This window comes from Vulpes vulpes, chromosome 2 (assembly GCF_048418805.1).
Source record: "Vulpes vulpes isolate BD-2025 chromosome 2, VulVul3, whole genome shotgun sequence".
Lineage (NCBI taxonomy): Eukaryota > Metazoa > Chordata > Mammalia > Carnivora > Canidae > Vulpes > Vulpes vulpes.
Genome location: NC_132781.1, coordinates 144,712,858 through 144,726,570, shown reverse-complemented (window position 1 = coordinate 144,726,570; position 13,713 = coordinate 144,712,858). Strand labels below are relative to the sequence as shown.

Here is a 13,713-nt window from a genome sequence, read left to right as displayed (position 1 = left end):
CGGCTGCCGGGGAGCAGGAAGTGGTGGGTCCCAGATGCGCCCGGCGGCGGCGGCGGGTAGGTCCCCGGGGGCCCGGCTTCCCATGTGTGCGCCCGGACGCGCCGCCGAGCAGGGGCGGGTGGGCCGGGCCACCTCCACGCGGGCGCAGACCCTGGCCTGGCAGCCCAGGGGGCCCGGACGAGAGCCAGGTAAAGGGGGGCTGCAGGGCCGGGGTGGCCGGGGTCTGGGCTGCGGGACACGGGGGCGGCCCCTGGACACAGGACCTTACTACCGTGGCCGTGCCCCAGACTCTCCGGTGGCCCCTTTTCTTTTCAAGTTTGTAACTGTACATTTGCAAGGACACTTTACTTCTCTCTGTGACAGTAGCAGCGAGGGAAAGGCAACCGGGCTTAGTTTGTTAAGTTCAAAAGAAAAATACTACCCTCCCCCCCCCCCGCCAAAACCCAAACTCTGAAAGTGACACATGCCCAAGGGACAGAACCAAGATGCCTCAGGAAAATGGAATAGTCTTCCTCTCCCCCAGCCTCTCCCAACCCAAGCCCCCACCCTCCCACCCCCCCACACCCCCACACCCCCAGGGACAGACGTGGACCATTGGGAGTAAGTCCTTCTGGATCGTTCTTTGTGTTCATCCAAACCTATGCCTGGAGGGTGAAGCAGGTGCTTCGTTTCTGTGTCACCATCCGGGGTTCAGGACAGCTGGCACTGGGCGCTTCCTCTTTGGCCAGCCCTTGGGGGGGTAGGGGGAGGAAGGCAGAGGCCAGGGCTGGGCGTCTGTGCAGCAGGGTCCCTGGCCCCTGAGGCCTGGCCGGGTGGCCGGAGTCCAGGGCCGTCTCTGTCTGGATGGCTGCATGGCCGTGGGTTGTCGGCCCCAGACGTGAGGGTGGACGTGAGGGTGGCCCAGGTGAGAGTGACAAGGCCAGCCTTTCCCAGACGGGGGCTCTGGGGGAGGGGTGTTTAGCCCATCTGTGGACGAACGTGTTTAAAATTTGCTAGGTATTTATTTTGATGCATTTGAGAAAGAAAAGAGCCACCCTGTGCATGGGACCTTGGATCTGTGACTTCCTGGGGTCTCTGTGCCTGGGACAAGGCTGAAGAAGATACTGAAACGAGAAGTGAGAAGTGAGCAGACCTAAGAGGAAGTGCAGAGGGACCAGCTCAGCCGGAAGTGCAGGCGTCTGCAGGCCCGGAGTCTGGGAGGGTCTCTTCTGGGAGGGTCTGTTTCTGACCAAGCTGTGGGTCTCCCCACCTCCAGATGGGGGCCTTCCGGGGTTTTCTTGTGGCTTCCGATGTGAGGTGTGGGTGCAGAGGGAGGGAGGCTCTCCAATTGTTCCGGATTCTGGGCCCTCAGAAGGGAAGGTGTGAACTTTGTGGGGGGGAAGAGTGTCCTGTAGAGTTTTAGTGCGAAGCGGTGGCTGTTTACTGGCAGCCGTTTTCTGGGGGCTGGAGACGGGGGGGTCTCGAGGGGCCCCTTGGCCAGGAGTGGGTCTTGAGAGGGGCTGTCTTCCTGTGGGTCCCAGAGGAGTGGGGGTGGGTGCAGGGAGGGCCCAGGCAGCGAGTGATGGCATGAGACAGGACGAGGGCCTCCACAAACAGGCCAAAGTTCTTTTTCAAGAGGAGAGAAAGGTCAGACTTTCTCTCAGATGTTGTGGGGACCTGCATCCCCCCTTTACAGTTTATAACTCTTGGTCTGACCCATTTCCTGCTTTGCTCACCCCCACCCTGTGTGTTAGGTACCCTGCAGCCCCACTTTGCAGAGGAGAAGACAGAGGCCCAGCAGGGCACTTTGCTGTCCTGGGTCACACAGCGAGGCAGTCAGCAGGGCTCTCCAGGTACACACACTGTCACAGAGAGCCACCATGTCTGAGGCCTACGGCGGGGTCAGGACAAGGTGCCTCCTCTTTGGAGAGGCTGGGTGCGGCCCAGCAGACCCAGGGCTTGGCTGGCTTTGAAGGGTTAGTGGGAGGGGGATCGTCACTGTGGGGAATGAGAAATTTGGTTCCCTGGAGTAGGTCCCCGACCCTGGGCCTGGCCTGTCCCCTGTCTGCACCTGCTGCTCTGGGGCTGGGGCTGGGGCTGGCTCAGGCTCGGGGCTCTTCCAAACCTGGGCCCTGCCTCCTGGGACGTGTCCTGGGGTCCTGCTTCCACTGGGTGCTGTGTGATCTGACCCTTTGGATATCCTGTGACTTGCCATCCTATCCTAGGGGAGATCGTTGAGAGGTGGCTGTTGACGCTCCCCTCAGTGCCCCACATCCTTTCTCCTTTCCTGGAGAAAGAGGGCGCGGGGCACATTCACTCTGAGCCAAAGGCAACTTTCCATCTTCAGTTGCCCAGGCTGAGGGCAGGGTTCATCCAGCCAGGACCATTCGGGGACTGCTCAGGGAGCAGAGTGGGTCACCCTGCACACCGCAATCAGAGTGGCTGGTTCTAGCCTTCCATGGGGCCCGGTCTCAGGGAGGGGGTGAGGGGGAGCTGGGATGGTGGCCTGTTGGGCATTTAGCATGTTTGAAAAGAGCTGTGCAGCTGCGAGCGGGGAGTTAGTTGGGCTCACTGAACGAGACCATCACATCTGAACAGCCAGAGAGGCAGGGGTCTTCTGGAGGTCGTTGGGTCCAGCCCCCTCCCCTGGGGCCTCACTGTGCCTGCTGCCAGTGAGGTGAGCCCAGGTATTTGAGCCGGGTTCTGGCATCCGCAAAATGGGTTGCTCATGGTTCCCCATGTATCAGGTGGTTATAGGCTTAAACAGGGTGACACGTTGCATCTGGTGCCACAGAGCCATGATTCGAGGGGAGGTGTTACCGCTGCCATGTAGCTGTGTTTGGGGGCTCTCATCCGCCTGTCCTGCTTCGGGTGGGAGGGTGGACGTGGCTGGGGGAGGGACCTGGGTGGTCAGGATGGGCAGGGCTGGCTGAGGGGCCTCCTTGGGAGCCTGCAGCCTCTGGCTAATTGCTGTCTCACATCTGTAAAGTGGCCGTGCCCAGGCAGGTTGCCCAGAGAGCCACATACACCTGGAAAACTCTTCCCAAGTGTCTGGGCCCAGCACACCCAGGGCAGGAGTTGCCCTGCTGGTGGCCCGAGTCTTCCAGCCGCTCCCCTGCCTGGGCCCTCCAGCTCTGCCCCCGCTCAGGCTCTGCCTCCACCCACCCACGAGGGCTTCTCCCAACCCAGCGCCCAGGGCGGTGGCAGGGCGCCCATGCGTTGGCCCTGGGCATCTGGCTTGACCTGCTGCTGCCCCCGGATTTCACAGCCAGCCCCGTCAGGCCTGGGGTGTTGGTGGATCCTGGGAGCAGACGTGGGCTGGAGTACCCACCTTTCCCGATTTTCCCCTGCGAGCCTTCTAGGTGTTGGGGTGGGGTGAGCCTTGGGTCAGAGGTGGCTCAGTTCCTCTTCCATGACCCTTCTCTCACGACACTGGATTGTCCCTTCTCCTGCCGTCCCTTCTCCCACGACACTGGATCGTCCCTTCTCCTGCTGTCCCTTCTGCTGACCCTGATGGCAGCTCTTTCCCAGGCGCTGTCTGAGCACTGGCCCTGTGTCCCTGTGGGGTGAGACCCAGGTGAGGGGGCGGCGGGCTTCCTGGGTTCCTCTGACACACACCCTCCACCAGTTCTCCCGCCTGTGTCATGTTTGAGCCCCTTCTTCTGGCTTCTGGGGTCCTCTGGTCCCAGCCCCCCTGTCGCAGGCCAGTCCTACCCCTCGGGGCCACTTGTGCACTCTGGCCAGCACCCCCGACCTGACTCGGCCAGCGCACTGGCCTCACCCCTGCCCTCTGCCCGTGCAGCCCCTCTGCTGACTGCTGCCCTGCCTCACACCTCTTCCAGGCACAGGTCACCCATGTGAGGGCTTCCCCTTCAGGGGTCCCCAAACTCAGGAAAAGAGGAGGCTCCTGCAGTCTGCTCTGGAGTCAGTCCCTTGGCAGCCCCGCCCCCCTTGCTTTGTAGTCATCCCCCTCCTCTCTCCATCCTCCCCTTTATGCCCTGGTCTGTACCCTTCCCCACATTGACCACTGGAGGGAATTACCTAGGACTGTGCCCAGGGGGAGAGAAACAAACTGAGGTCTTTGTTGTGGGTACCCTGATTCCCAGACATGGCCCCCAGGGCTTACCTCTTGGGCTTCCTCCTGGGCCCGGCTGGAGGTGATGGGGGCAGGAGCCCTCATGACCTAGGGAGGAGCTTGTGCCCACCTGGGGTTGGCAGCACAGCAGGCGTGGCTTTTAGGGAACGTGAGGCCATGCGTGTCATAGGTGGTGCCACCACCCACGCCTCAGGACCCAGAGTACCCCGGTGGGGACCTCTTTGTCTTCTGGGATCCAGGCCCTTGTCATCCCCTGCAGGGGCCCTTGTTGCCCCTGGGAGTAGTTCGGCGTCCCTACCTCTGGTGCCGCTGACTCAGGTGGATGGCTGCCGGGCTCCCTGGCCGCTGAGCAGGGAGAGGCGGGAGCCTGCGGCCCAGGCCCTCTGTGCAGATGGGAAGACTGAGTCCCACAGGCGCCACAGCTTTGGGGCCGGTGTGCATTTAGATTAGAGCCATGTGTGGGGCCCAGTTTCCCCTGATCTCACTAAGAGGCGGGGCTGTGGATGGGAGGCCGCTCGCCTCAGTCTCCCCACCTCTGCCTCTGGAGTAGGCAACCCGACTCCACCGCCCGCACGTCTCCCCGCCCTGTGGGCTGGGGGCCTCCTGGCTCTGCCCATCCCTACTGCTGGCCTCGTACACCTGTCTCCCTCGGGCCCATCCGGCTCGGGGAGGAGGAGCCCTTTGAAGTCAGCTGGAGGTGCTGCTTTGATGGGGGGCCCAGGCTAATGGGGAGGCGTCCTCTTTTGAAGCACCCAGACTCCCTGGAGCCACTGTGGGGAGGGGGTGCCTGAGTGCCAGGCAGTGCCTGTGGCAGGGACCGGGACCAGCGCTTCGGCATCCCTTGGTCGGGCCCTGCTTTCTGGTGGGATGGAGGAGCTTGGACCCCATGAAGAGGGCCTGTTCTCCTGTGGGCAGCACCTAAGTGTGTGAAGTTTCTGGATTTATAAGGAAGTTTTACAGCCAGGAGGTCATTTCACTGCCAGAATGGGCCAGGGGGCTGGGAGCATTTTTGTTCCCACTGCTCAGGTGAGAAGCTGCGGCTGAGGGCAGAGCTCACGGGACAGGAGCAGGGACAGCAGGGCTGGGCCCGGGCCCCGAATGCCCTGAATTCAGCACACGCTGTGTTTGGCTCAGTCCCTGGAGTTTGGGTTTTAAGTGTCCCCTCTGTGCCAGCCGGCTGTTGGGTTCTGGAAGCTGGGCACTGTGTACCCAGACATCGGCTTGTGGGGGTTGTCCTATGGCCAGGCAGTGACGGGCCAGGTGCCCTGTGTCTTGATGGGCAGTGTGGGTACCAAATCCAAGTTAGGGGGGAATTGGGCAGCCCTCTCTGGGGAGGTGGCAGCTGAGCCTGGCTCTGAAGGGCTGGGCAGGAGTTGCAGGGCTTGGGGGGTTCTGGGGGTGGGGAGGTAGGCAGTGCTTTTTAGGTGGCCAGAGCCTGGAGACAGAAGGGCGGAGCTTGTTTGGGGAACTGAAATAAGTCAAATCATACACTCGCGAAGGAGGCCTCTGGAAGCCCCGGAGGAGTCTTTTGGCCAGAGGGTGAGCAGGACTGAGCTTGGTGTTCTGGGGGACCCAGACAGGTGCGAGGAGCCCTGGCAGGCCCTCCGCAGGGGAGGCTTGTGTTTGGGGGTGCGTGGGGCTGCCGTGGCCGGGGGCTCCATCACAGTGGCTTCCTGTGCCCAGAGGAGCCTGGATCTGGAAGGCAGGAGTCTGTGGAAGGAAGAAGTAGGGAGCTTAGCTGCGGGGGGCCCCTGAGGCCCCTGTGCGGGTACAGCTCCAGGAGCCAGGCTATGGGCTGGGGGTAAGGGAGGTCAGCCAGAAGTGCTTCCCCTGCAGAAGGGCTCTTCCGGGCTCTGGGCTGGGCTTCACCCCGCGGGGCCCCTGCCCATCACGTGCCCCCCTTGACCTCACTCAGGTCTCAGGAAGTCTTGAGGAAGTGGGGTCTCGGCACCTTGGATCAGGCCTGGGCACTCTGGTGGCCGGTGCTGCGGGAGCCTGTGGCGGGGTCTGTGGACTAGGCGGGGACTTCGGGGGCCCAGACTAGACAGTGGTGTCTCGCTGTGCTCCATGAATGGCGGGGGCGACATGGCCCCCAGAGTGGCCTGCTGAGATCTGGGCGGGGGTGTCTGCCCATCGTGTTTTCCCAGTGACCTCTCTGTGGCCTACTTCTCTGCTCGTCTGAGTGGGAAAGGACCAGAGTGAGCGAGAGGCTGAGATCGGACTATAGCTTGGGTCTCCTGACACTCTGCCCAGGGCTCTGTCCCCTGCACTGCTTTGCCTGTGGCAGGTGGGGAAACCGAGGCAGGTGGCCTACTTCCGTGCATTGCCTGAGAGAGACAGGAAGTGCAGCGGGAGGGTCTTTTCGTGGTTGGTATTTAGAGCTCTTTCTTGCTTTCTCATCTCCAGGGCAGATTGCTTCCCCAGCTAAAAACTGCCTGAGGGCAGGGGCTGTATGTATACCCAGGCCCTTCCTCCCATCTTCTCCTCATCCCTACCCCAGAGGCCAAGGCAAGGGCTGCTCCCCTGGGCTGCGTACTGGCTTGTCCTCCCGTGTGTCCATCCAGCCCAACCCAGAGTCAGGTGGAGATGGGACAGTGGGGCCTCCAGCCTGAGGGAGCTTCCTAGGCTTCAGAAAAGGAGAGAATAGTGGCCTCTGTGGACCACAGCTGCTCGGGGAGGAGCTCTGAGCTCCACATTCCGTACCTCCCAAAAGGAGTTCGTTGGAGATTAATGCAGAAAAAGCCCCTTGAATCAAAGAGATTGGGAAATGTTTAAATGTGTTTAACATAGCTGGTTTCTTTCTTGCAGGACTTCTCAGAGCCTTTAATTGCTAATGTGTACAGGCAAACTTTTTTTTTTTAAGATTTTATTTATTTATTCATGAGACACACAGAGAAAGGCAGAGACACAGGCAGAGGGAGAAGCAGGCTCCATGCAGGGAGCTTGATGCTGGACTTGATCCCAGGACCCTGGGATCACGTCCTGAGCGGAAGGCAGACACTCAGTCACTGAGCCAGCCAGGTGCCCCTGTGTACAAGGAATCTTTAAAAGAGGAGGAGACTGTCAAGCCCTGTACTGCTGGTGACCAGAAACCAGTGTGGGTGGGTGTGACCTTGTGTGTGTGTAGCTGTTCGTGGCTTTGCTGGTGGAAATGTGGACAGAGGGTTAAGAAAGAGCTCGAGCCTTGGACTGGGGCAAGTCTGGGTTTGGATCCCAGCTCTCCTGCTTCCCAGCTGGGGGGCTTCGGACAAGTAGGTTAAGATTCCAGAGTCTACTCTGGCTGGAAATAGAGTGAGAGCAAGGGCACCCTCACCCTGGGGGGCAGGCCAACAGGGTCCTGCCCTGGTCTGTTCCTGGCAGGTGCTCACTGAAGTGGAGGTTCTCAGGGGCTGCTGGGGGTCTCTCAGTTGGGTTCAGAGGCTGCAGAACCTGTCCTGAGGGCTGGTGTTACACTTTCTCTCCTTGGAGCAGGCCTGCACGGCCTGAGGTCCTGATGCTGCTTAGGGTGCTAGATGGCAGTTCTCTCTGCGCCCACCATCCCCCCACCTCCCCCTGAACCCAGCTTGGGTGGATGGTCCTCGCTCAGGAGGTGTCAGCCCCTGTTGCTGCTCAAGAGTCCCAGACAGCAGTTTTTAGGTGTGACCACTTTTAGGCCAGGCCACTCCCAGGGCAGAGTGGGGGGCCAGGGCCCACGACAGGGTCAGGGTGGTGGGGATGGGACAGACATCTTGGCCCTTGCTGCCAACTTGATACTTGTCCTCTCGACTTGGGTGCGTTGAGCCAGGTGCAGCCTCGCACCCTTCCTGCATTACCCCCTAGAATCCTCTCAAGGCCCTGCCTGGTCAGGACATAATACTCCCTTTTTTCAAATGAGGGAAACTGAGGCACAGAGAAGGTAAGGAGCTTTCTCGGGGTTGTGCAGCTGAGATGGGATGGACTTTGAGATGTCTGTCTGTCTTTTTTTATTTTTATTTATTTATTTATTTATGATAGTCACAGAGAGAGAGAGAGAGAGAGAGAGGCAGAGACACAGGCAGAGGGAGAAGCAGGCTCCATGCACCGGGAGCCCGACGTGGGATTCGATCCCGGGTCTCCAGGATCGCACCCTGGGCCAAAGGCAGGCGCTAAACCGCTGCGCCACCCAGGGATCCCCTGTCTGTCTTTTTTAAAACAGGTTTTATTTTTTAGGTAGTCACATACATACTTTCATGTGTTCACACACATACCATTAAACGTGCCAGGAGCACGTCTTTCCATGTTAGCATACGTGTCACCTTAATTTTCAATTACCTTCTATTGCCCTGAGTTTTTCCAGTAGAGTCTCTATTTTTTAGTTTATTTATTTATTTTAAGGTTTATTTCTTTTAGTGATCTCTACCTCCAACATGGGGCTTGAACCCATGACCCTAAGATCAAGAGTGGCACGCTCTTCTGAATGATTCAGCCAGGCGCCCCAAGTTTTTAGTTTATTTGTTTACTTTTAAAAAGATATATTTATTCATTTTAGAGAGAGAGCAGGGGGAGGGGCAGAGAGAGAGAGAGGGAGAGAGAAACCCGAAGCTTAGCACAGAGCCCGACAACAGGACTCGATCCCACAACCCTGAGATCAGGACATTAGCCAAAACCAAGAGTCAGTCAGATGCTCAACCAACTGAGCCACCCAGGCGCCCCTATTAAGAACTTTTATTTGCACAAGCTACATTATGACAATTGAAACAAACTGAAGATTCATTCACTCTGTGAAAGCAGCAGTTTTAGGTATCCTGCGTCCCGGGTCAGGCATTACCCATTCTGGGCACTACTGTTGCCATGTGGATTTTTCCCCGAATCCCCCAGGACAGCAGAGTTCAGGCTGCTGCACCCTTTTTGAGAGCTGCCTAGCATTCCACAGTAAGGCTCTGTTGTGATTTATTTCACCAACTTCTAAAGGGTGGGCGCTAGACGCATGGTCTTATTTGCTATTGTAAGTAATGTTGCAATGAGTAATCTTGTACATGTGTCATTTTACATGTGAAAGTGTTCGTAAGATAAATTACTTGGAGGAGATTTATTACATCAAAGGTTTGTGCATGAGTGATTTTGTCACATATGACTAACTTGCCCTCCCCAGAGGTTATGCTGAATCACACTCCTGCCAAGGCTCAGTGTGAGCACCTGTTTTGCCGCTGCCTGTAAATGTTCTATAAATACTTTGATCTTTGCCAATCAGATAGGTAAAAATGACTTTCTGTAGTAGTTTTAATTTGTATTTCTCTTACTGTGGGTGAGGTCAGCTTCTTTCGAAAGGTTTAGCAGTCATTTGTATTGCTTTTCTGTGCACTTTCTGCCCATACTCTTCTCCCATTTTTCTATTGGGTTATTGGTCTTTTTCTTATTGATCCATGGGAGCTTTTTACATATGGGGGAGATTAGCTCTTTACAATAAGGGTTGCAAATATTTCCCTCATTGCTCAATTTTGGTCTTATCTTTTGGTTTTTCTCTTAATAGCTTTTACCCTGCAGTAGATTTTTCAAATAAGTTTATTTATTTATTTACTTCTTATTTTTAAGTTCTATACCTGGCATGGGGCTTGAACTCCGAGATCAAGGGTCGCATGTTCTACCGACTAAGCCAGCCAGACAGCCCTGTTGTAGATTTTTTTTTTTAATGTAATTGAGTTGACCAGTGTTTTCACTGTGACTTTTCAGTTTTCTCTCAGGTCAGAAAGGACTTACCCACTATGGCATGGTTACGAGAATTCTTTCATGGTTTCTTGGTCTCTTATCTTGGTGTAAATGATGAATCCAGCTTGTTCGATCTCCTCTGGGCTTTGCTCCCTCTTTATTTATTATTATTTTTTTAAAGGTTTTATTTATTTGACAGAGAGAGAGGGAGAGCACAAGCAAGGGGAGCAGCAGAGGGATAAGTAGGCCCCCTGCAGAGCAGAGAGCCCGATGCAGGACTTGATCCCAGGACCCTAGGATTGTGACCTGAGCCAAAGGCCAGTGCTTAACCAACTGAGCCACCCAGGTGCCCCTTTCCTGCCTCTTTAAACAGGCTCCAAGCAGAGTAGTGACATTGTTCTTGCCCTCTAGTTCACGTGGTTACTCTAGGTTATATCTGCCTCTGGGTGTGTGAGATGGAGCTCTTTGCCCACCTCCCAACCCCATGCATGCCTCCTCACTGTTGGACCTACTGTCTGGGTGGGGCCCTGGGAAAAACATGAAGTTGGTGAGAAGACCACTGTCCTGCCATCGTGGGCCTCACCTGGCACCAGGTAAGGTCCCTGAAGGCTAGAGTAGCCCTTTCTGTCTGTCCTTAACAAAGGGAAAGAGATCAGAAATGTATTAAAGGCAGACATGAATGTGTTTTCATTTTGAAGGGGGAACTTAGGGGAGTGCTTAAAGGAATGAATCACTAATGGTGGAATTTCAGGCAAGCGCCAGGAACAGTACTGTTCTTTCCAACAGTCCTTGGTTGGATCGATTAGTCAGTTAAGAAGTACCGCTGCCTGGGCACTTACTGTGTGCAGACACCTGGCAGAGAGGGCCGTGGAGGCCTCTGCCTTCTGGGAACTTGTGCCTGGGGCATAGTTTCTTCTTTGCATCTGGCCTGGTGCCTGACACATGGAAGGTGACAGTGCAAATCCATTAAAGGAATGAAGGCATGGATCTCTCTGAAAATGCATGGACAAATGGATACTTTCTCCCAGGCAGTCACTATCCTTAGAATTGGCAGGGGAGATAGTGAAGTGGGATTATTATCCCTGGCAGCTGGAGCCTTGGAGGTAAGGGGTCAATGAGGTATTTGTATTTTTAAGGAGGGACTGACAAGGCGAGGGCTGAATCCAGGGGAGAAGTAGAAGGGAGGACTTCAGGTACAAAGAATAATCCCTGCCCCACCCTTAGAATGAGCCCTGTGGGGCCGGGTGACAACACCCAGGCTATCCCCTTCAGCTTGTTGTCCTTCTCATTTTATGATTCAGACTCCACGCCCAGCCCAGCCCAGCGCAGGGCCAACCAGGTGAGGAGGAAAAGCCTGGGCCCAGGTGAGGCCCAGGACTTGCCCAGGGTTATAAGGCTGGCTGGCGGCAGAGCTGGGGCTGGAACATGGGTGCTGAACCCCAAGAATGATGGGGAGCCAGTGTTCCCCAGGAGCTGGCCAAGTCGGCTGGGGGTCAGAGGAGAGCAGGGCGGGGAGCTCACCCCATTAGGGGACTTTGACCTTTGCCCCTGCCTCGTGGCCTCATAGGCTTGTCACCAGGGGGTGGTGAGATGAAGTAGAGGCCTCCTGGGGGGGCCCTGCCTGCCTCATGCTTCTGTCTCTCCCATTTGGACCCCCTGGCTGGGCTTCCTCGGCTCCGGAAGCTCAGCCTTCTTTCCAGGTTCACCCTCTCTTTTGTGCCCACAAACAGAGGGTTGGCCATCGTGACCTGCACCTCACTTGTACGATTTGGCTGTCAGTGCCCCGTGTTTATTGATGAGGAGAACCGAGGCCTAGAGTGGGACCCGGGGACTTCAGCCGCACTGCTCCCGGCTGGCCGGGGGAGCAGAGCTGGGGGTTGAGCCCTCACCCCTCCCACCCGAGCCCCCCTTCCCCGGGCGCCCTGCCCCCGGCGCTTCTGCTTTTCTGAGGAAGACCCTTCCCGCGCCCAATGGTCTCTCCCTCCCCCTTCTAGAGAGAGCTGCCCTGCTCGCTGTCTCCCTGCCTTTTCTGCCTGGTTCAGGAGTCCAGCTGGTGGCTCATCTGTGTGGCCACCCGTCCATCTGTCTGTCCTTCCGTCTCTTCCACCAGCAGCTGCCAGGGCTCAGCCACGGGACACAGACCCGGACCCTCCCACGAGAGTTTGGTGAGGCCGGTGCGGGGATGTCTGACAATTGGGACCATTGACAGGCATCTGGGGAGGTGGGGACGCTCCAGGAGGACACATGGGGACGGAGGTCAGGCCCTGGGAGAGCCACGGCTGGAGGCCCGCGAGAGGCTGGCAGCCGGGGCAGTGGGGCTGAAGTCCCCGGGTCCCCCCACCCCTCCGTGCCAGGACGGCGCTGAGCGCAGCGGCCTCTGGCTCCTTCACAAGGTGCCAGGTCTCCCAAGGGGGATGCCTTAATGTGAGACCCCTGAGCCAGTAAAGGTCTGCATGGGACCCCGCGGGGAGGGACCCAGCTGGGGAGGGACCCTGTCCGTGGAGGGAGCTAGTGCTGGGTCGGCGCGCTGGGTTCTGGGCTGCAGTGGCATGGTCCCCCGGTGGGCTTGGGGGCAGGGGCTGGGCCTAAGGGGGCCAGGGCGGGGGGAGGGGGGGCTCTCCTCCAGGCTGCCTGCCCCTCCCACACACCCCAGAGCCCCCACTTCCTCTTTCTGAAGCCACCAGGGCTCCAGGGCCTGCTGGGCTGGGCCAGAGGAAGCCAGCCTGGGATTCCTGCCAGCTGCTTGGGTGAGGAAGTGGGTGCCCTGTCTGTCTGTGAAGGCCGGAGGTGATCTAGAACTCCCCAAGGGGTGTGGGAGCCCTGGGGGTGCTGCTGGATCAGCCAGTTCTGCCGGGGGAGGATTTCCTGAGCACCTCCGAGGGTGCAGTCCTGCACTTCTAATTTGAGGTCCTGGCTCTCTATTTCCGGCAGCTTCTCTGGCTGAGGAACCTAGACTTGCCAGTCAGTGTTTGGCAAGGAGACAACAACAGTCCTGCCTCAGTTGCAGGGAAGGGGGGAGAGGGTGTGTGTGGGTAGCTCAGAGGGCTTCCTGGAGGAAGTGGTGCTCCTGGATCTTGCTGGCTCAGAGCAGACTTCTTGACATGGCTGTCTGGCCTTGCGTCTGTGAGGCAGATGGGGGGACCTTGATGGAGTCCACTGCGTCTCCCACCCTCTGTCCTAGGCTTTGAGAGGGGAGGGCAGGAAGGGGTTCTGTGGTTGTCAGCACCATGAGGGCGTTGAGCAGGATGAGAGGTGACCAGTGTTCAAATCCGAGCGCTTTTTTGCTAGCTGTGTGACTTCAGGAAAATGACTGAACCTCTCTGTGTTCCCACATCCATAAAATGGAAGCAGTAGTCCTACTCCCTTGCAGGGCAGGTGTGCAGAGTTAGAGCCCACAGCACGGGGCACGCTGTGAGTGCTCACTAGACTTTGTGTATGGCATCACGCACCCCACTCTAGCATGGGACATGGGGTTGCAGGGGGTGCAGAGCCCACCAGGTGTGCTTGGTGGGGCCGGGGGATGAAGTGGATTCCCTTGGGATCCATTTATACCTGAGTATGCCCCTGGACTCCCTAATTCCTCCTGCAGAGCTGAGTCTCTGGAGGCCACTGAGAAAAGATGTGGGGAGTCCCCTTGCTCCAGCCACCTGCTGCCCTAGGTCCTGTGCAGAATGGCTGGCCCTGGGCTGTAGAGTTTGGGACATGGTGAGCGAAGTATGAGGGAAGGGGGCTTCACATCCTTGGCCCAGGCCCGTCCAGGAGGACCAGCCTTGTCTGCAGGGACCCACTCTCAACTCTGAGCTAACTCTGCCCCCTGACCCTGGACTCTGCCTTCTGACCCTGGACCCTGCCCCCTGCCCCTGGACCATCAGGGAGGGTTCCTGGGTGCAGTAAACTGGGGCAGAAGGCCCAACATGAACCTTGGCACTCTTGGTTGCAAGCCACAGAAACTCAAACTGACTTCAGCCCAAAGA

At 57.7% G+C, this 13,713-nt stretch overlaps 1 protein-coding gene across 3 annotated transcripts in view; it reads left to right on the top strand.

Annotated features, from left to right (window-relative positions):
- Positions 1–13,713, top strand: part of ADCY7 (adenylate cyclase 7) — a 44,366-nt gene that overhangs the window by 800 nt on the left and 29,853 nt on the right. The window contains exon 1 of one of the 3 annotated variants that reach the window (XM_072750269.1): positions 5,582–5,614. The exons of the other annotated variants lie outside the window; for them this stretch is intronic. The gene's annotated coding sequence lies outside the window, so the exon portion shown is untranslated. Of the gene's footprint in view, positions 1–5,581; positions 5,615–13,713 lie in introns of those variants that run through there. 3 annotated transcript variants of the gene reach the window in all.